Genomic DNA, 20,449 nt, shown 5'->3' with positions numbered 1-20,449 from the left:
GACTCCATTGCGTGGCCTTGTCAGTCCAGTTATTAATATTGGTTATTAATGTTAAATAGAGGTCACTGTTTTATTGTCCAAAAAATGTATTTAATTTATGGTCAGAGTTGTTCCAATGTTGCTCACAAAGAGCACTTTCAACGTTTTATTCTGCGTTGATTCGACATATTTTTGTCATTGGAAGGGCACCTTTAATTGACTACACATTAAAACGAAATTAACCAAGAGTTTTTTCTTTTTTAAATATTCAGCCATGTGAGTCATGATAAAAGGCCATTGTTGAATGTTGCGTTTAAGGCCTTCCTGGTAAAGGTACCGTTCTTGAAGTCCTGTGTTTTAGCTAAGCTAAAGAGCTAACGCGCCGTGCCACTGCTTATCTCTTGCTGCACTTGGATACAGTTCAGTTTCTGGTAAGTCCGATACGTCTTAAGTCGTTGTAAGTTTCTTTTGTCCGAGTAATTCATAACTACTCTCACAGTTTTGCTCGCAAATGTACTTCTTTGTGGGCGTCTTCTGGAGTAATGTTTTTGTGTTTTAATGGTGAGTCTGAGACGTGTTCCTTTCGAAACGACTGTTCAATTTACACTGAGTGTATTGTGTAAAAATATTTTCTTTATGGTCATTAAACTCGGTTTTTATGTCATTGTGGATTAAATTAATTCATATAAATAGTGTCATATTGCGCCTTGACCTCAAGAGGGCATTATTCTCTCAGTTATAGACGGCGTCGCCCGCCACACTGCTTTTAAAAAAAAGGGAAAAAATCCCAGTCTCCCGTCCATGTGGCAGTGTGCATTTAATCACAACTTGAGAGGATAGATGTGAAGAAGAAAGGGTTCACACCTCGGCTGACAGACGGATGGTAATTTCACTCATGAATGGAGCGTTTGATCAGGATCTGAATGGACTCCGGTGTTGATTCTCTTGCGTCTCTATCAACTCAGAACCTTTTCTAATCTTAATAATCATACATAAGGAAATGCATCTGCTTTATACTTCTGAGTGAAGCAATGTAAGTCAGTGATTATTCTGCGAGATCCCACCTTCACAAATGGAGATTCTCACTTCCAGATTGCTAAAGTCTGCAGGAATATGATCCAAACCAGAACCGTACGATATCTAATATATTAGTGATAATAAGATCAGCAGTAGTCACATCTCATTTACTCTAACTACAATTTATTTTGATTTGAGCGCAGTTTATCTGAACATTTTGACTGCAGGTCTAACTATACATATGATTATGTCACGCAATGTATCAGGTTAAAACACAAACCTTCAGTCATTTTAGAGTCAGGAAGCTCATTTTCCTTGTTTGCAACCAGGTGTAAAACAACCGTGCTATAGACTGACCCACCCTTTTTCAATTGTGTGCAATTACCCACACCGTAAGCACAAAGTATGTGTGTTTTTACAGACACAAGGTTGTTGTCTGGCATCTTTTGTATGCTTCTCAGTGTGGCCTACCTTTGTGATCCACTGCTCGGCTGGATTACAATGTGAGAGCATTTCATTCCTCATGGTGTGACATCAGACCTTGAAAGACAATTTAAATTACGACCCCCCAAGTGCCTGTGGAACGTGGCTGTCGCTCAACTGAAATGGGCTTTGTACAATCATGCAGCTGATGATAAAAGTATTTTACATGCTATTACCATCCCACCAGCCCGAGAGAGGAAACTGGCTGCCCACACACTTGCCAATGATTCAGAACCTCGAGGCCACACCGCTAGACCAATCGCTTCCATTGTGGCGTAGACTCTGATATTAAGCGTTAGTTATTGAGAGCTTGAATGCAGCAATGCAGGCTAAGTTGTGACAATAATGTTGACGAAAAGTGGTACATATCTTTATAGAGAAAAATGAAAGTAGAAAACCAAAATACGGACAACATAATCCCACTAGCAACAAGAAATAAAAGAACAGACAGGCTTCAGGTCAGTGCACAGTAGCAACCCTCTGGACTCATGATAAATAATAATATCTTGTGTTTAATTTTGCACCACCATTCTGTTGTCCAGCAGTCTGGCTTGGGCCATTTCTACATGGCAGTTTTTTTTAGCCGCCACAATTGAATACCAAATACTGTTAGAGTTTTTTGTTCTACTCTTGTATAGCATGAGTTTGCCCCAGTAAAAATCAATGGTTTCTCTAAGCGTTATCTGCAGCTAATCTAAGACGCTGTGCCAGAATCCTTTTGGAATTGGACGCGCCCAGGTGGTTGGGCTTCTGACTCCTTTCTGGAATACATTTTTTCGATTGTGTGCTTGGCACACCATTGGATGGCCTAGGTTTTACTATCGGAGCCCGCTTTTTTGGATCTTGGTCCAGTTCACGACCATGTGTGCCATCACAGTCTCGCTCTGGAGTTTTGTCTTTTGGTGTGTATTTGCTAAATCGCACTGAACCTAAGCTCCACAGGAAGATGGTTCCTAACACACATAGTGGTGAAACCCCTTGATGTGTGAACTTGGGAGACTTTTTAAGGCTTTGAATATAGAAAAATGACACTAAAACAAAGATATGGTCTCCGCTTTGTGCATTTGCCCTCTGATTATGGTGGGTTTACTATACAGTCATGGACCCACAGCAACAATTCTGAGGTACTGTCTTGGTCTACAAATGATGCATTTGAGCAGTAAACTCTTTCTTTTTATTTTTTTAAATTTCTAAATGGAAAATTATTGCTGGTTTATAATATTTTATCTTGTTTTCATGAATCCAGTCATAATACTGTAAATTGGCAAATCATCAGACAACACCTTATATGAGGACATTACCTGCAGTGTGTTTAGATTCGGGCAGAGCTATTGTCGATGCTGTGTAAAGCCTGTTTTGTTAGTTCTAACATGCCATGCTGGTGCCACCGTGTCAGAGGTTTTCCAGGCCTGTCCAATACTTCCATTCCCCAGCAGGTTCAGCTAGACATGGATGTAGAAAACTGAGACCGATGGAGTCGTGCTGGTAATCTAGAGGGGAATGAAGCATAATAATTCACTTTACAGCAATATTCAAAAGTACACAAAGTGCACAAAAGCATCAGGTGGAACAGTGACTTGCAAGTGTAGAATTACCATTGACATGGACGCAGCTCCTAACATTGTCAATGAAGTTCTACAGCTCTAGAACAATAGGAGTGAAAGAAATGTTACCTTTCAAAGTTGCGTTTGATATAATCGTTCTTAAAAGCTGCTGATGCGGATCATTTTGAGATGGTCACAGCTTTTTGACTGAGGTCAGCAGATGACATTGTATAAAGGATAAGATCGCAGTCTCATAACGTCACAAGTTAGTCTGTAAAAATGTTCCTGAAGAATGAGATTTGTTATCTGGCAGCCTCCCTGAGTTGAATAAAAACCAATAGTTCAATCATGCGTCTATCTGTGTTAGGAAAGGGAGCAGCGCAGGAAGAAGAGGAAGAGAGGTGTGAGGTGTTGGCGTCTACCTGTAATGTCATCAGAGTGGGGGTCCCGGCTGAATTCAACACTGTTCTGCATGATTGCCCATGATAATTGTGTGTTGATAGGGAGCGCCGGAGATGGAGTATAATTTCCACCGAGAGATTCCTAAACAAATACCTGTGCTCAGCAGAGGCGAGGTGAGGAGCAGAATAGGGGATGAGTGGAGATGGATGATGAAAGGGCAACGCTTCCACAGCAGGAGGAGGAAGGACAGCAGCAGTCCCCACTTACTGGAGATTCAGCTTAATAGCTTCCACCAGCTCTTTAGTCATTTGAAATTATATCACTACCTTTTTTTGCAAGTGGACTTGTTTGAAATTATTCAAAGTTATCAGAGCTTTTACAGTTAATTAATCTGTCTTAATTTTTGATACCAGGACGATCATATTTAAGTTGAATCACGGTGTAAATGGAGCAGTGAAGTCTGCGCAGCGCAATCTCTTTTCGACTCTTTCATCGTGGATGTTTTTGGTTATGACATCACAATGATGGACTGAAAAAAAAATCTCTGTGAAAGAAAAATAATATGTGATTAACACGCGGATCTAGTCATTATCTTTTTCTATAATTAATTCTCTTTAAGGCCCTATTTTATTTACAATTTCATTCATGCTTTTGTTTCTCTATGGTTAACCTGTGCCCCATTGTATGTGTTTTTTATTTACTTTGGTCCATTGAATTCCAGATATTTCATAGATTTCTTCTTGATCCCTGTACAGTTTCATTTTCAATATTATAGTATTATTTATACGTTTTATTACTTTTTCAAAAATTACTTTTTTTTCTTTTAAAATACATTTAATTAAAATTACCAGTAAAGAATTGAGACAACTCATTTTGTTCTAAATAATTGAGGTCTCAGCTTATTTATTTATTTATGTTTTACAAACGAATATAATTTTAATTAATGCTCACATAAAAGAAACAAATAATGAATACAAGTATTCCAGGTAAGTGAAATAATGGCTATATAATGAAGCAGACATCATTATATTGTAGGAAAAGTAAACTAAAATAAAGAGGACTGAAGACTGAAAAACTATCAGATTTTTTCAAGGCAAAAGCATCTATCGTCAGAAGGCTGCTGGAACGCCAGGTTTTCCACGTGACCTTTCCAATAAATTGCCCTTCTCTGGCCGCGGAGCACTAAAAGTTTTCTCCTTGCTAACTTAGATCGTGTGTCTCTTCCACCTTGGAGGCGGTTTAAGCTAATTAGAAGTCGCCTGTTGCCTGAGCACATTTACCTCGTGGCACATTGTTATCATAGCTTATCTTCTAAACGCATCATAATCTGTGGTGACATGCAAGTCAGATTTCATTTAAATGCTGTTTATTCTCCGCTTTAAAAAAAAGCACAACAAAATTATTTGAATTGCATGAACAATATGGCAAGTCATATTACACGCTGCTTTCCTCTTTAGAGCGGCTTTTACATAATTTCCCCTGCGCTCTGCAATAATGAATAGACAATGGGCTGAATAATTGTAAGAATTTACAATTCAGAGGGCGACATCATGTAATCAGCATGCATAATTCACGGAGCGCTTCTTAGTGGCGCAAAGAGTCCCAAAATCAACACTTTCATTGAAGCTCAGCGGGAAACCGTAAACAGAATCATTCTGATGAAGGAAACAGGAGGCAGAACTTTCACGTATATTATCTCAGTTCTGAAGTAGAGGCCTCACTGTTGACCACCTGAACTGAGTGGAGCTTTTTCATTTTTAAAACCCTCGGTCTGCGCATATAAATGACATTCCAAAGTGTGTGTGGAAAGCTCTTGTTCCTATTCAAGGTCTCTTGTTTCAAAGGCATGCTAATGTCTGCTCTCAGAGCGAAACAGCTCTTTTAACTGTCACTGCAACAGTGTAGGAGTTGATTGCGACTCTTCAAGCATCTTTGTGCGATTGCATATTCATATGCGTCTAATGGCACATGCATTTTATCATCAAATACGTCAAAAAAGGAGAGCGGCTTTTGTTAAAGAGCCTCGATGCAAAGTGAGTTTAGATTTGGGTGCTTTTCAAGTTAAACATTCGTTCATTTGCTCTAATGTGTTTTCTGAAGAGGGTCGGGTGTGTGTGTGCCACTGCAGTTTCGTGTGCACAGAAGTTCTGCTTGGTATTTGGGTAATATTTAGGGACTTCTACAAAAGATAAACATTCAACCAGGTGAGATTTTAAGCAGCAGAAAAGGTGTTTAAGGGCCTGGTGAAATCAGAAATCTGGCAATAATACTTCACTTACAGGGCAGGCAACTCTGCATCGATCACCGAGCAAAAAATTCCGACAGCATGAAGCAGATTTATTTTGCAGATTCTTTTCAAAATAAATTATTGAATCACTTGGTTTTGAGAGGAGTCATATGACAGATGACTTTAAGGAGATATTCAATCAACCTTTAGCACTGACACAGACCCAATCCTCATTTATTACCAGTGAAATGTGAAATGACTAATACCTTCTCCATCAGAGACCAGCGTGTTGCTCCAGCCCAGGACTGGATTAGCCCGGATCATGATGTTAACTTCTTTAAATAAGAATTAGAAACTGTACTGATTCAGATATCTGGCAAGTAGTCGTAATGTAATGGCCGCTGTGAAATCCTATGTGTTGCTGAATGAATTCCATTGAGCAAAACTTGCCATTGATACTTTACATTGCAGCTACTTGTCCCTCTTAGATGTGCGGTGCTGAAAAGAGACAAAGGGTTGCGGTCTTGCTCAAGGGCACCATAAAAGAAACACTTGAGAAGCTCAGGATTCCGACAGGACAAGACTTTCTGGCAGCCCGTCTCCTGAAGTTGTGATTTTAAGTTCTACTTTGCTGAGTCGGAAACCAAGAGTCAAGCTGAGATCCAAACAGAGTCTTTATGTATTAATCCGAATCCCTTTATATCTGGCAATCCATAGTTCTCTATGACTGGAAGTTACCAGCTAAACACTTGTGTCAAATCATGTCCAGCCGTCTGACCGTCACCCGCCGCACCCGGCTCTCAAGATTTGGGTGCCGTGTCCCCTCCAGCTATTAATTAAAGCTGCAGCAGTAACAGCTGATGATGTCATGAATATTCATCGTTACCTCTGCATGTCATCTGTTATGCAGTGTTATAACACCAAGGCCTCAGAGCTGCGCAGGCTCACCCGTTCTCGCCCGATGTGAGCAGGTGAGTATAATTAATTTAGACTTTCATTTAACAGGTTTGTCATTCCATAATTCTCACTTTTTAAGATGTGAATTTTTATATCTTACAGTGTTACTGTTACTGTGCCAGATTACGGTCTCATAACTGCTCTCACAGAGAAGGTGTATTTTAACTTCTGTCTTTGTTGTGCCACTGGTTGACCGTATCTACTTATTCACTTCTGCACATTTCAGTATATTCATTTAATAATAAGTATAATAATGCTACTGATGTATGTGATTTTCACATTTGGTATAATAAATAAAGTAAGAATTTTAATTGCCTATTTTCATTTAAAAATCTGTTTTGCATTTGAATACTTCTGTGACATCATTGAATTAAATGCTTTTTACAAATATATGATTTTGGCAACATTTACACACATATTTCAATTATGATTTAGTGTTTTTAAATTTGAACAAAAATAATCAATTTCTAAATTAAACTTTAAGTGTTTTGTGGATACATTTGTTGCACAAAATTCAACTTCATATTTTCAATTTTGTAAAAAAACATTTATTTATGTATAAAGCTTTATATTTGTGGCATCTCATTTTTCATTTACTTAATAACTGATGCATTGCATTTGATTTGTAGTTCTGTTACGCATTTATTAAACATATATTTCATCAGTATTATTGGAACCTACTTTTCAACATGTATTCATCTTCTCGTCAATGTATTTAAAAGTTAAATAGCAAAATTTGTTTTAATGTTTTGAAAAACATATCTCAACTGAACCTTCATATTTCAATCTTTATCCAAAATAAAGTAGTGAATATGAATTGCATTCAATACAAAATTGATGGCATCACTATTTATTTTAACTTTTATGTGATGATTGAATGACGTGAAAAGATCACCTGATTTTGTATGTTCTTAAAGGGCATAAGGAAGTGGGACCATCTGATGGTAACTGAAATATGTGAGAAGGTAAGAACCCTATGATTGTGTTGAACAAAGTTACAGTAAATCTGGGATAATAACTGTAATCATTTTAAAACATCAGTTTATGACTTTAATTATCTTCATGCTAATTTACCAACCGAAGCATCAAAAGTTCGCTTAAATCTGCTCTAATAACTTTCATGAACTCACTAACCTCGTCATTAGTCACGGAATATTCTCCATCTTAAAATCAAAACTCAACCTTGGGCCACGTATTCAAGCAGTTCCACGCTGCTGGAGCGAAACTCCTGCCTCACTTTTTAATGCTACACATGTTTATTAATGTTTTCCTACAAGAGGGCGCTGTCACGTCTGCTGCTCTTATGTGGACAAATGTATTCGGGAGCAAACAGACGCAACAGACTGTTTACCATATTTAATTGACAAAACATCATACCATTCTAATGCCACTATTCAAATGCTCTTTGTTTCTCTATTCATGTGTATTCATAAGAGCCGCTTCATATGCAACTTCACTTCATTATGAAAATCATGTATTAGGAATTTAAATTTAGTGCAAAGACGGCGCAGTGCTCATTATTAACAGTTGAACTGCACCAGAACTGAATGCTGAGATTCATGTAACAATAATGTAGGTGATGTCTGTAACAATATTCACAAATATGGTTGGTTTGTGTGGTAAACTTGTATGTGTTCAGTTTTCAAGTACTTTATAGTCTGTCGGATGAACGGAGTTGTGCGTTAAAATACCAGCGCGTCTGAGTTTCTTTTCATTGACTCATGTTTTATTTAATTTCTAACAAAAATAGTGACACTATTTTCTTGGTTTTGTAGTGCCTACATCCGTGTAATTGCAGCAGAAGAAGTATTGTTGTAGTAGAAGCTGTACAGTAGAAGCAGAGTTCACAGTTCAGTGAATAAGTATAATTGATAAAATAGTTGTTTTGGTAATAAATTCTGTCCTGTAGTGGCATCACGAGTGTTAGAAGTACAGTAAGTAAGACGTAATAGTAGTAGTTGTTTAAGGACTGTACTAGTGGGAGTAGCGGTAGTAGTAATATATGTAGGGCTGTAAGAGCAGCAATTGCTGTACTGTGTTGTTCTCAAAGCATCTGTAAAACAGTACAATTTGTGCTGAAGGTACTGATGTACCACTAGCTGCTAAGTAGCAGAAGGGTAACAGTAGTAGTGGTTCTAGTTTTGAAACACAAACAATAGAACTTTCTTGTCTTGTAATTGGAACTTAAACAGAAGTCAGTGACACAAAAAACAACAAATATTGTTGCCATAATAATAATTATTTTGGAAGCGTTTTTTGAAGTTTTGTCGATGTCCATGTTGCCTGGTGAACATGCGCTGGAATGACAGGAGGGTAGGTTAACTAGAGGAAATCAAGAACAGGACAGCGAGAACACAGATTTTGGCATTATCACTGCTATGCCCGATTCAATTGTTTGCTTGTTAGGACTGGAGCATGACTTGAGAACAACACCAGCAACAGCATCTTCAACTCAAGCTACTTAATAAGCTACTTCAGCTAGAGAGAAGAATCCTTACCAGGTCTAATTGTTGCTTGCACTACTTCCCAGTCACCAGAAGCTTCCTCTTAAATTCCCCTTTCAGCTCCGACAGCCGCCTTCGGTTCCCTCCGACACCTTCATCTCTGCATCCTGGTCCGGTCTCCGCTGCTGCCGTTTGCTTTTATACGGGTTTCAACTTGCAAAACTCTTACCTTTGACCCCAACTGGGACTGACATTCTTCAAAATGGAACCGTAGCGCTTTGGTTTTGCAATTGTAAAAGTGGACTTTGTATTAATTGAAGTATAATGATATTGTGAGCCCGGCCGCTGAAGCGGTGAATAATGTATCTTAATGCAGATGGTAAATGAATATGTTCATATATTCATGAATTAATTTATTCATTCAAACAGCAATTTAAATCGCACTTATACTTCACTAAATGTGTTTTTTACTTTCTAAATATGCTTTTGGAAATGATTTTTCTCCTGCTTCTATGAAAAAAGAATGGCTGCATGGTGAAAGGTCTATTGTCTACTGTGAAAGATTGTGAATCCTGGAGTACACTGTTTTCTCCCGTTTTACTTCACTTTTTAAATGAGTTGAAGACGTGCGGAGCCTAAAAGTTGAGCAAAGTTTTCCAAACTGAAAGGAAATGCCAGCCGCAGAGACACCGCTGAGGCTGCAGGCAGCCGCGCGGGCAGCCAGAGGGCCGAGGAAGAGGGCTGGTAAATGTTACCGGTGATAAATAAACATTATTTAAAAGATCTGTCAGGGCCTGTTAGTACGCAGCCGTGCTTCATTTGCTGCGCTGCTCTGAGGCTAAAGAATATTTAATCATCCTCTGAAAGACATGAATAATCACTGATACTGGTATCTCTGCAAGCACAAACACTGGTGATGATGCGAGCGCTGATGTTTCACATTTACATACTCAACCTCCAAATTTGATTTCATTTGAAATAATTAATCTAAAGTTGAAATGTCGCATGATTTGTGAGAAAGAAGGGAGCCGATGTAGAGGCAGAGCATAATGAAATAAAACATGATGCAGCCTGAGGCAGTACGAGGGCATTGCCAAAGGTGTAACTGTATAAGTAATGTACCTCAACATGTGTGTTTTTTTTTACTGTAACCAGTCGAGCCTGATGATGTGGACCATGTGATGGTATGATCAGCCTCTGCTATTAAGCTGTAATTGATCATGAAAATGCAGAAAAAAATAATTATAATTAAGTTCCAAAATTGCAATTGATGAAGACATGAATGTAGAAATTATTATTATTATTATTATTATTATTATTATTATTATTATTATTATTATTATTATTATTATATGATTTAGTAAAAAAATGAACAGCTGTAACTATATATTTTAAATTAAACATAAAAACAAGAATCATTCTGAAAACAGATAAGCATGTTTTTTTTTTAAATTCTCAATAATCTTTTGATACCTTTATTACATGTTGCATAGTGGTCATTCCATCATAATGTATGATAGCATTTCAATTAAAACAAATCAGTCTAGACCTGTTTGAATCGTTTAATATTCTTCAATTGTATTGAACTATATTTAAAATTCTAGAAATTTACAAAAATAGCATCTACACATATAAACAAAAATGGAGAACCCATGTCTGTTTGGATTTACATATGTTTGATTTCATAAAAAGAGCAAATTACAAAATATTTATTAATTAATAAAGCCTTCTTTTATGCAGATATTCATTCATGGTTATTCATTGGTCTCTCATCAACAAGTAGAACAATATTAATCCATGACTAAAGCACCAAACGACATAAAGAGTGATGTGTAAAGTCAGTTATTATTTATTATTTATAATGAATCTGTCATCTGCAGTATATTGTTGCGGGGTGCTTAACCAAAGGACGTTATCTAACAAATAAATTGCAGAATAGTTGTAAATACCTCCACGGCTGTTCTGAAAATAACATAATAGTTGCGCTTGTTTGTTTGAGTCATCCAGTCTTGTTTCGGTAGATGTTTGACCTTTCATACATTCATGTTTTCATTCACTAATTCAATTTTGTTCACGTTCTCATGGTTGCTAATGTGCTGTAGCAATCAGTTCCAATTAACACGGACTGTCAAACTCATCCTCGTGCACTGTTGCGCTTGTGATTTGTTTGACAAGCTCCCTTTCACTGTCTCAACTTACACATACATGGGGATGTGTTTTCTTCCAGGGAATAGCAAGCGCACAGAGTCTTGTGTGTTTTGTGGATTTGGAGTAAGTGCACTAGCGGTTCCTGCAGAAGTGGTGTGCGGTGCTGCCGGGGGATGAGATCATTCTCTTTTGAGGGCAGTTTAATCTGTGTGAACCCAAAGTGGTTTTGGATACTTGCTGGTTCGACGAAGTAAAGCCTCCCTGGGATTTGTCTTGTTTTCATCCTTCATTGTTTGTCTGGAATTTAAAGGTGTGTGTGCAGTTCAGTAGCCCCAGGACTGCACTACAGGTGAATAGTCTGTAGGGATGAGCATCAGTCAAAAGCCAGGGGTCTCCAGGTAGGCAGTGTATCCATTTTTACTTTGCAGTTCATACAGTTCATATGTGTGAGATGTTTCCTGGGAAACTGGGTGGAGACCATGGGGCAGAGCCAAAATCAGGTGGGGGGAAATACGTGGACGGAATTGAGCAAGTCCCGTGGTTAAAGGTGAATGTGTGCACCTCCATCAACTACTTCCAGAATTAGCTAGAGGTGTTCGGCCTGAATGTTATGAGTTAGAGCGTCTCCTTTCCTGACCTTCACTTTGCTTAAGCAGCGTTTTATTCTTATTTCACTCCACTGGAATACATTTTCTCACTCAGTTTAATACCCTACTTTTTTACATTACGTGCCACAATGATGGATTATCTTGATTCGAGATCCCTGCGTTGACAAGAGAAGAGGGTGTGAGGAGGCGGCCCGCTCTGTCTTTTAGTGGTATTTGTGCAACTTCACCGACGCATCAACGCCGAACGATAAATCTTCTGAATGCATATTTAACAGTGAATCAACATCCACCCTAGCTTGAAGGTTAACACGCTTTTTCATCAGATTTGTGAGTCAAATTCAACCTGCTTCTGCTGTTTATCTGCTGCTTTAAAACATTGATTGTGAGTCTCTGTAAGACAAATAACAATAAAAGATTTTCGTCTAATACGGGTCGTCATTAGTGACATCGATTTGTCACCCACGGCGTCAGCAAACGGTTTGATGAATGGGTTATTACCTGGGGAATTTGCCTCAGATGCCTTTTGTGCGGCTTCCAACAAATTAGGGGAAAAAATTTTTTAAAAATGAAATATAGGACGAGTTGGATTATTTTCTATTTTTTACAATTCTAAATTAAATTAAAAAAGAATTTGGTTAATCATGTTTTAAAAAGCAGGTTGGAATCTGACGTCACGTGTAATTTATTTTGACATGAACGTTCATGTTTGCCGTACATCCTGTGGCTGGACCTGCTGGGAAAAAGCTTCCCACCTTTCACCACCTTCCTATTCTTATACACATGACGACCAAGGTTCCAACGCACAACAACGGTGAAATATTTGTGCACATCATCGCACAGCATGCAGATTCAATCCCTTGCTCAAAGATATACACACACACATTAAGATCATGTTCATGAGTGGGATTCAAACATGTGGACGTCACGTATGGAAATCACCTCATTAATTCAAGGTGGAATAGACCTCTGTGAGATCAGACGGCAGGTCCACATCTGGAAGTGTTTTGACTGGTGATCAGATGTCCGCCAGGTGTGAATGCAGTCCGCGCTGCAGCGGCGGTGGACTTTAGGGACAAAGTATAGTTGAAAGGTTTCCTGACTTGACTTCCTCCGTAGACCAAGGGCTTCCTCGGCTGGGAGCAGTTGTAGGAAAATAGTCCCATGCACATTTAAGGTAGTTGTTTAAGGTAATTTGGTGCCACAGTGGACGTTTGAGCTGATTGTGATTACATGTTTAGTTGTAGTACTTCATTTGTGAATTAGCTAATTACACAAATTTGTAAAAGTTTGATTTCATTTAAAAATTATAGTCCCATTATAGTACAGCTCTCCCACTCTTAAATAGTGTCTGGTATCACCATTACTATGTTCCCAATGGTGTGTGTTTTGACCACAAGGTTGACTAGTTAAGACTACTACTAAATATGATACTGAATTTTAAAAAGCATTTTATGTTGAAAATGAATCCAACTATTTTTCAGGTTTTATAATTCAATAATTGCATTTTAGAATGATCCATTTTAAATGTAATCTGTCCTCCACCTGTGCGCCATTAAGTGTATACTTTGCTACATAAAGTGCGCAGAACAACCTTCTTTGTGTTTCTATCCTGATATTTTTTTATACATAAAATTTCCATCCATTTATGCTCATTTAGTCTCCTCCGTCATGGATGTTTTGGTCATGACCTGACATTGTATAATGTTGTGCAGCAACTTTCCACCGAATAATTATTTTTCTGTAATTAAATTATCTAAAGGAATCTCTTAAAGTCACAGCCCTAGTTGAAATGCTATGGTAAATGCTGAAGAAAGACAATCCAAGTCAGTCCTAAAGCATACATCTGGATAGGGAAATATAAATCATCTCAATCCTGGATTATCCATTTATTTTCTTTGAAATTTTCAAATTCTGTGGTGAATAAAATACATTAAATCATTACAAGCCCTTTTCTTATTTCAAATTCTCAAGTACATATCATACATTTTTAAATCATAACAAGATCCTGAAATGTGTGTTTGGGTGCCTAATATTGCCTCAAATATATATAAGAATCCTAAGACTCTAGTCATCCTCCAATACATATCTTAGCGATCTATTGAAAATGTATAATTGGATCATGTGCGTAGCTTTTAAAACTACAGTACCAAATGCACCTCAACCAAACATGAATTTTACATCTGTCTCATCACATCTATTGACCTTAATCTTTCTATTGTTTCCATTGCGTCCAAAGTAAGCACCATTGCATCATACAGGACAGAGAGAAGAAAGGGAGTAAAGAACCGTTTTGTGCGCCTTATTCTCATTTCTTCCTTCATTATTTGAGTTGATTGGTATTTTTTTGTTTTTGCAGTGCTGCTTTTGACCTTGATGAAGATAAAATTGGGTTCGTCTTGCGCCTGTTTCGCGTCCTTGTTCGGTTCAGTTGCTCATTTGGTTGATCTTTTGTCTGGAAGGGTTTTTTTTCAATGCCTTCACCATGGTCAAGTTTTTCCTCCTTTTATTACAACATTCATATGGATGGAAGTCCCTCTTTGTTCCTCCTCATCTGATGTGCTTCCTCACACCCTATATGTTGAACAATACAGGTACCTTAGTAGTTAATTTGCCACCTGCTCTACAAGTGCTTTTAACCTCCTATCCTCATATGTTGATTTAACGTTAACACTGAAGTGGTGATAGGTGTAAATAGAAACCCATTTTCATATCTCTAGTACAAGTACAAGTGCTTAAATACATTTTGCAACGATTATATTGGACCTTAAACTTACAGGTGTCGTGATTCACAAATATCCTGTGATCAATAACCTATATTAACATATGATTCTCCATTTGAGATGGATATTATTTTTCCCTCGACACACGGAAGGATCCAATAATTCCAATCTTTCTCTAGAGTTGCTGCATTAGATCCTCTAATCTTTTGGTGGGATTATGAGACCCTCATTTGCGGTCGACGGTCCACCGATCCCAACAGTTAATGAATTAAACAGCGTATTAGCTTTGTGTGGTTTGTTGAGCGGCGGAGTGCAGGGGAGCAGCACAGAGATGTCAGCCGAGTTGATTTTTCTTTTTCTTTAATTAGCCGCTCGCCAAAACGCAGCTCCCTCTGGCCCCGCCACGTTCCCAACGCTCCCGTGTCTCGGTCCATTAGTGCTTATTATAGTTCCACAAGGAGCACTGGTTATCCCAAACCTGTCCGATAATCTAATTCACTTGAGTAATGTGGCCTAAGGATGAGTCTTGTTTACGTGCTCGACTTACGGGAGATAAAGAGTAGCTGTTGCTTGTGACCTGTTCAGTTGGTTCTCCAGTTGATTCAGAATCAGCTACAACTTTAGAAACACCTAGTTTTCTGTGGCTGCTGTGTGCGTTATAAACGTGGTGTTCTGACTCTGCTTGAAGACTGTTGTCATTTGGTGTGTTCTCTACTGCTGAACTGAGCGGATCATATTTGCATTATTTTGGGCATCTAAGTACTTGCCTCTGCCAAAGGCATGTATTCAACGGGGTTGGTTTGTCTGTCTGTCTATCTGTTCTAAATAACTTGAAAAGATATGTCCAGATTTGGATGAAATTTTCAGGAAATGTGCGAAATGGGGCAAGGAACAAATGAATGAAAAAACTTTTGGGAGTGATTCCGATAATTTTTTAGCCATTAATTCAGGTGTTCTGTATACAAGATATATATACTTTCAGGGTTTCCATGTGCCTGGTGGTTTGCTGATCAGGTGCTCTCACAACTCAGATTTTGGTTTAGTTTAGTTTAGTGTAGAGTCTTTATTGGCAGAGGTTTGTGCTCTCTTAGTGCTTTTCAAGTTGCTAGATATTTTCAACTACTAATCACTGATGCGTTGTTCCTATAGACCCAACACACCACCCTAGTACTTCTCCTGCCACTCTTGTCTCTCCTGCTGTATCCTTTTCCAGATCATTCCTTGATGGCAACATGCCGAGCTCGAATGTCTCAGCATATGTGAATATTTCATCTATCTATTGGGTATGCACTGATACGATACGTACAAAATGTTCGATAAAGATAATAACTAAATCTATTTAGCACTCTCCCAATTTCCCCTGGGACTTGGCGGCTCTGGCGATTTAAAGAATTAGCTATAAAGTCAAATACTTTATTTTTCACTTGCAGTGAATCATCATCAACTTTTGAAGTGGTTTTATTTTGCGACCAATGCAAAAATGCTAATGGAGGTCTCTTTACACGTCCAAATCTGGTTGATTCATTAGAACAAAAAATAATATTCCCGTTTCTTTTATTGGGAATGCAGGAGAGCGTAGAGGGCCGAGCGCTCGCTGCTGCTGCTCTTTGGCTGGTGATAAAGATTCCGCCTGCTCCTTTGGCTCCAAGTGTAGTCATGTGTATAATTGCTCTGGGACTGGAAATGCACCATGTGTGAATATAAAGAAAGGGACATTTAATGGGAAACGCTGTCCAAACAACACAGCTTGGGTTTGTCCAGATGTCACAGAGAAGCTACTCAGGATGGAGGAAGACTTGTGATAGTGATGCTAAGACTTGTCACTGAGGGCACTTGATCCACCCTGCATTTAATGGAATAAAAAGTCATATTCATATTTTTTTTATGTAAGTGGATTTACAAGTTTCATACAAGGATAAGAACTTCACCACAAAAAGAACAATATCTAGAGGCTGTTTAGTCTGCTACCACTGGTTTGAATTTGGAATACACCTATAGGTGGATTCAGGGGACTTGGACTTTATAAATGTATAAACAGACAAATCAAAGTTAAACTGAAGAAATGCTGATGGATTGGCAGTTAGCACGTAGTAAGAGCATTATCTTAGAGGCATGTGGCGTTACCCTCAGTCCAAGACTCATCACCCCCAGATCAGGACTGGATGTTCCCAACGCTCCTCCCTGCCATCATCTGTAAGACTGTGTGTAACCATCACGGTACTAGCCTTAAGATCAGCGTTAGCACTTTCAGAACATCAAGTCCTTTGAATGGACAGGAATAATCCAATACATCCATGTGATATCACCCTAACACTGTCGGTCTTGGAGTGCCAGAGAAAATCGGTGAGATCATCTTATTCAGAGGCGGACTTGGCTGCGATGCTGAGTAATCGAGTCTATTGGAACACATCTTTTGCAATTATGTTGAAAATATGTTGATGTCCACCAAAGAGAAATGAAGGATACAGATGTTTGTTGAGGGAAGGCAGTGAAAGCAGGAATACATGCCGCTGAGTGAACCCTCCGTCTGCGATGAATCCTAATGTCGCATTGATCTTTTGGTCTAACCAAGCACAAGCCTCGCTCTTATTGATCAGCTCAAGGCCAAGGTCAGCGGGCTGACAACTCTGACCCCTGCTGCCTCGACCTTGGCCCAAAGCAAGACAGCTCTGCTCTGACCTTTGACCTGTAATCTTCAGTGAGCAACCTACATGGCTCTCTGTTGTCTGCTTCGACAAACCGCCATAGAAGCCTCCCCCGAGAGATGAGAGGGAGGAGGTAGAAGAGGCAGTCAGAGTCAGATGGATGCTGTCTCACCTCAGAGGTGTGTGGAGGGAGACTGAAAGGTAGCACGAACACGTGGTTGAAGGAGTCATTAATTCAGACTGAGACGCAGTTTTGGCGATGCTCACAGCTCATGGTATTGATCGCCTGTTGTGATTCCACACATAAACAGTGAAATCAGGCTGTTGTCAAATATAAAACCTGAAAAAAGTGATGGGACAAATACCTGCCAATGCTTGCAAATATGTAAACTGTATCCTCATTCTGGACTGAGTGGGAGCTGTCTGAGCTGTCTGATTCTGAATTTAGCTTACTCTCTGGACCGTCTCATGATCGTCCTGATATTCAGCTCCACATCTTTCACTCCGCTTTTGATGACGGTTCCATATTTCTTGTTGTCGTCGAGTAAAATGACTCCCTTCCCCGTCTTTTGTGTGAGACGGTACCAGACTGAGCCAGACATGATCGATAGATAGGTCATATAGGTCAGAGGTTAGAGGTTGTGGTCGCCTTTCTGAGTGACAGGCTCAAAAACAAATCAAATTCTCTACTCAGCAAATATCTGCCTTCTTGGGAATTATTTGATTTAAAGACCGGATTAGAACTGTGGGTGATTCGTTTTCTCTGGGCTGTTTCGTAGCCAGAAGAGAGAGCGACGATCCACATTTGTTGTCCTGAAGATCAAGTTAATGACAGAAGTAATTACCTCCACTGATCTTCCCAGTCTTGACCCAGAACCCCACAGTTAACAATTTCCTCACCGATAATTGTCTGGTTATATAAGGCAAGCGAACAAACCGGCTCATACTTCAGGTTCTCATGATCTTCCAGTGGAGTCCAGAACAAAGACCTGCGTGTTCAAACAACAATTACTCTCTCATCTCCTGAGGCATCAGTGCAGGTCTAATTGGATTTTAATGAACCCCCAAATGTCCCTTTGTTACGGCAAATAATATGCGCAGCTTTTTAATTAAGATCTGATTTAAAATCCATGTGGAGGGTCTGCGTTCACTTTCATGTCCGGCACTTGAAATATGAGAGTTTGATGCAAAGTTTGCTTCAGCAGGAGGTCTGATAGAGGGTGTTCCTGTTTTTTATATGTGCGTGTGCGAGTTGTAGTGACACGTGGATCAGTTCATCTAAGTGTAAAACCTTTTTCCAAGTGATTCCCTAATAGTCAGATCATTATGAATAATTGGATCTTTGAAGAAAATCACACTTTAAATAACACTTCAATTCCGAGTGAGATAAACTGAGAGAGTTTAGAGCCACAAATCGACACCAATTTATGGCATCATACTGCAGCAGGAACCTTCATTGTCCTGCTTTTGCTTTGTTGCATCACATCTTCTCAAGCAATTAATGGTAGAGTGCATTCAACTTTTCCTAGATTCTAAATATCTAGTTTGATTTCAACATGATGAGCTGAGAAAATGAATGCAAAAAACGACAATTTGTATCCTGCTTATTCACTGCAACAGATGGGAAGTAGGGGATGCGCTTGACCATCCCTTTTCATTGGTTGCCTTCCTCTTCGACCTTCTCCTCGTATCTCCATCTCGGTCATTCTTCAACACGTCCCCCGTCTGTCCTCTTTATGGACTGCAATTCAGCCTTTAACCCTCCAACCTAACCCTGATATCTTCACCCAACACACTGATAACTGACTGTTTGTGGGAACCTAAAATTGTTACGATTGTTACAATAAATAAATTAATAATATTGGAATTAATTTGAAGGCTTTATTATTTAGATCCACCAACATGTTTAAGACGTTCCCTGCTTCATTTTTCAGATGCTCAGATAGTTGAAATGAGACAAGGTTTTATCAGTTTTACATGCATGTGAACACCAAACCATCCCCTGAAACAGGAGAATGGAGACATGATTGCGGCTTCGGTAGACTCCACTCAATGTGCCCCCCGTGAAGGAAATGTGTGCTTTAAAAAAATACGTTAATATGCCAAAGGTTTGGAGAACATCCCAGAATTGACCAAATCGAGATGTTCTGCCGGAGAAAGATGAATTTACATGAGCATAACCAATGTATTTTTCACATTTATTTTCATTTTAATATGCAAAAGCCACAAAAGAAGAGGGGAAGACCAAATAACAGTAAACATGTGGGTGACAGTGAAGCTCTGGCAGCACTCGGCTCTGCATGAGTCCTGTCATCACCAAGTCCGAAATAATTTTCTTCCACAAGTTTTCAACTTGTGATTAAGTCATCAGCCACTTCAAACTCTGATTTCAAAATACAATAAATCCCTAACTGTCAGTCAAGCTATCTAAATACTACTACACTTGTTTACCACTTAATATTCCCTGATATCTTTGACAGACACGTGGGAACAGCTCTGTTCTCTGAACAAGAGCTTGAGAGTTGTTTGATAGCTGTGCTGTTTAAGTTCGGCCCGAATCTGAAGGGTTGTTGTCTGTGCCGCTGCCTCACACCATGAATGTTGCAGATTTTATTCCTGGCTTGAGGCAACTCTTGAAGCCAATTTGAGTTTTCGGGCACTCTAACTCGCCGAAACATGCTTAAATTGATTGAGGATTCTAAATCATATTTCAACCTCAAAGCCAATGCAACACAGCAGAACATCAAATTCACATGCTACACACCTCTGAAGAATGTCGATACCACCACCTACCTGAGATTAAAGTGTTAGGTTTCGTCATTGAGATGTGGATGATTGCACAAATATCAGTTCAACAGGAACCGTTTTACATGGATCTAATTGTGGTACGTGTGTTAGTGAAAATATATTTTTTTTTTATCTGAAAAACAGATATTTATGAAACAAAAAGCTAATTTATGTGATAAAGTAGGCAGCCTAACACTAGTAAAATTATACACTTTGTGAGAAAAAAACTGTACAAATTTAAATAATAAATTATTCTGTTTTATATGTTAACCACATTTATTTGACTAGTATGTATATTCTTATTTATCGTTCCAAATACTGGTCTGTTTTTCAACCAGTTTTCATTTTAAAAGGTTGTGTTTTCATCATTTATTAAGCACAATTCATTAGTTTGAATAAGATGAAATCCATTTCCTAACATACTTGACACACCTTATTCTCACAGTACAGGGGTTGGACAAAATAATGGAAACACCTTAAAGCATTTT

At 38.8% G+C, this 20,449-nt stretch overlaps 1 protein-coding gene and 1 long non-coding RNA gene across 5 annotated transcripts in view; one reads left to right on the top strand and one right to left on the bottom strand.

The window, feature by feature from the left end:
• The first annotated feature begins 98 nt into the window (after positions 1 to 98).
• gpr45 (G protein-coupled receptor 45) overlaps positions 99 to 20,449 on the top strand; it is a 43,306-nt gene continuing 22,955 nt past the window's right edge. For 2 of the 4 annotated variants that reach the window (XM_053878075.1, XM_053878077.1), the window contains exons 1-4: positions 99 to 410; positions 6,563 to 6,623; positions 6,712 to 6,763; positions 7,527 to 7,574. The gene's annotated coding sequence lies outside the window, so the exon portion shown is untranslated. The remainder of the gene's footprint in view (positions 411 to 6,562; positions 6,624 to 6,711; positions 6,764 to 7,526; positions 7,575 to 20,449) is intronic. The other 2 variants (XM_053878076.1, XM_053878080.1) reach the window with 2 other exon arrangements.
• On the bottom strand, positions 2,719 to 9,211 carry LOC128766445 (uncharacterized). The gene is made up of 2 exons (XR_008415991.1): positions 9,108 to 9,211; positions 2,719 to 2,969 (listed from the first exon to the last, which is right to left on the bottom strand). It is a non-coding gene; the product is annotated as an uncharacterized LOC128766445 (long non-coding RNA).

Source organism: Synchiropus splendidus, chromosome 10 (assembly GCF_027744825.2).
Source record: "Synchiropus splendidus isolate RoL2022-P1 chromosome 10, RoL_Sspl_1.0, whole genome shotgun sequence".
Taxonomy (NCBI): domain Eukaryota; kingdom Metazoa; phylum Chordata; class Actinopteri; order Syngnathiformes; family Callionymidae; genus Synchiropus; species Synchiropus splendidus.
The sequence above is the reverse complement of the archived record's forward strand: the minus strand, read 5'-3'. Positions and strand labels throughout refer to the sequence as shown.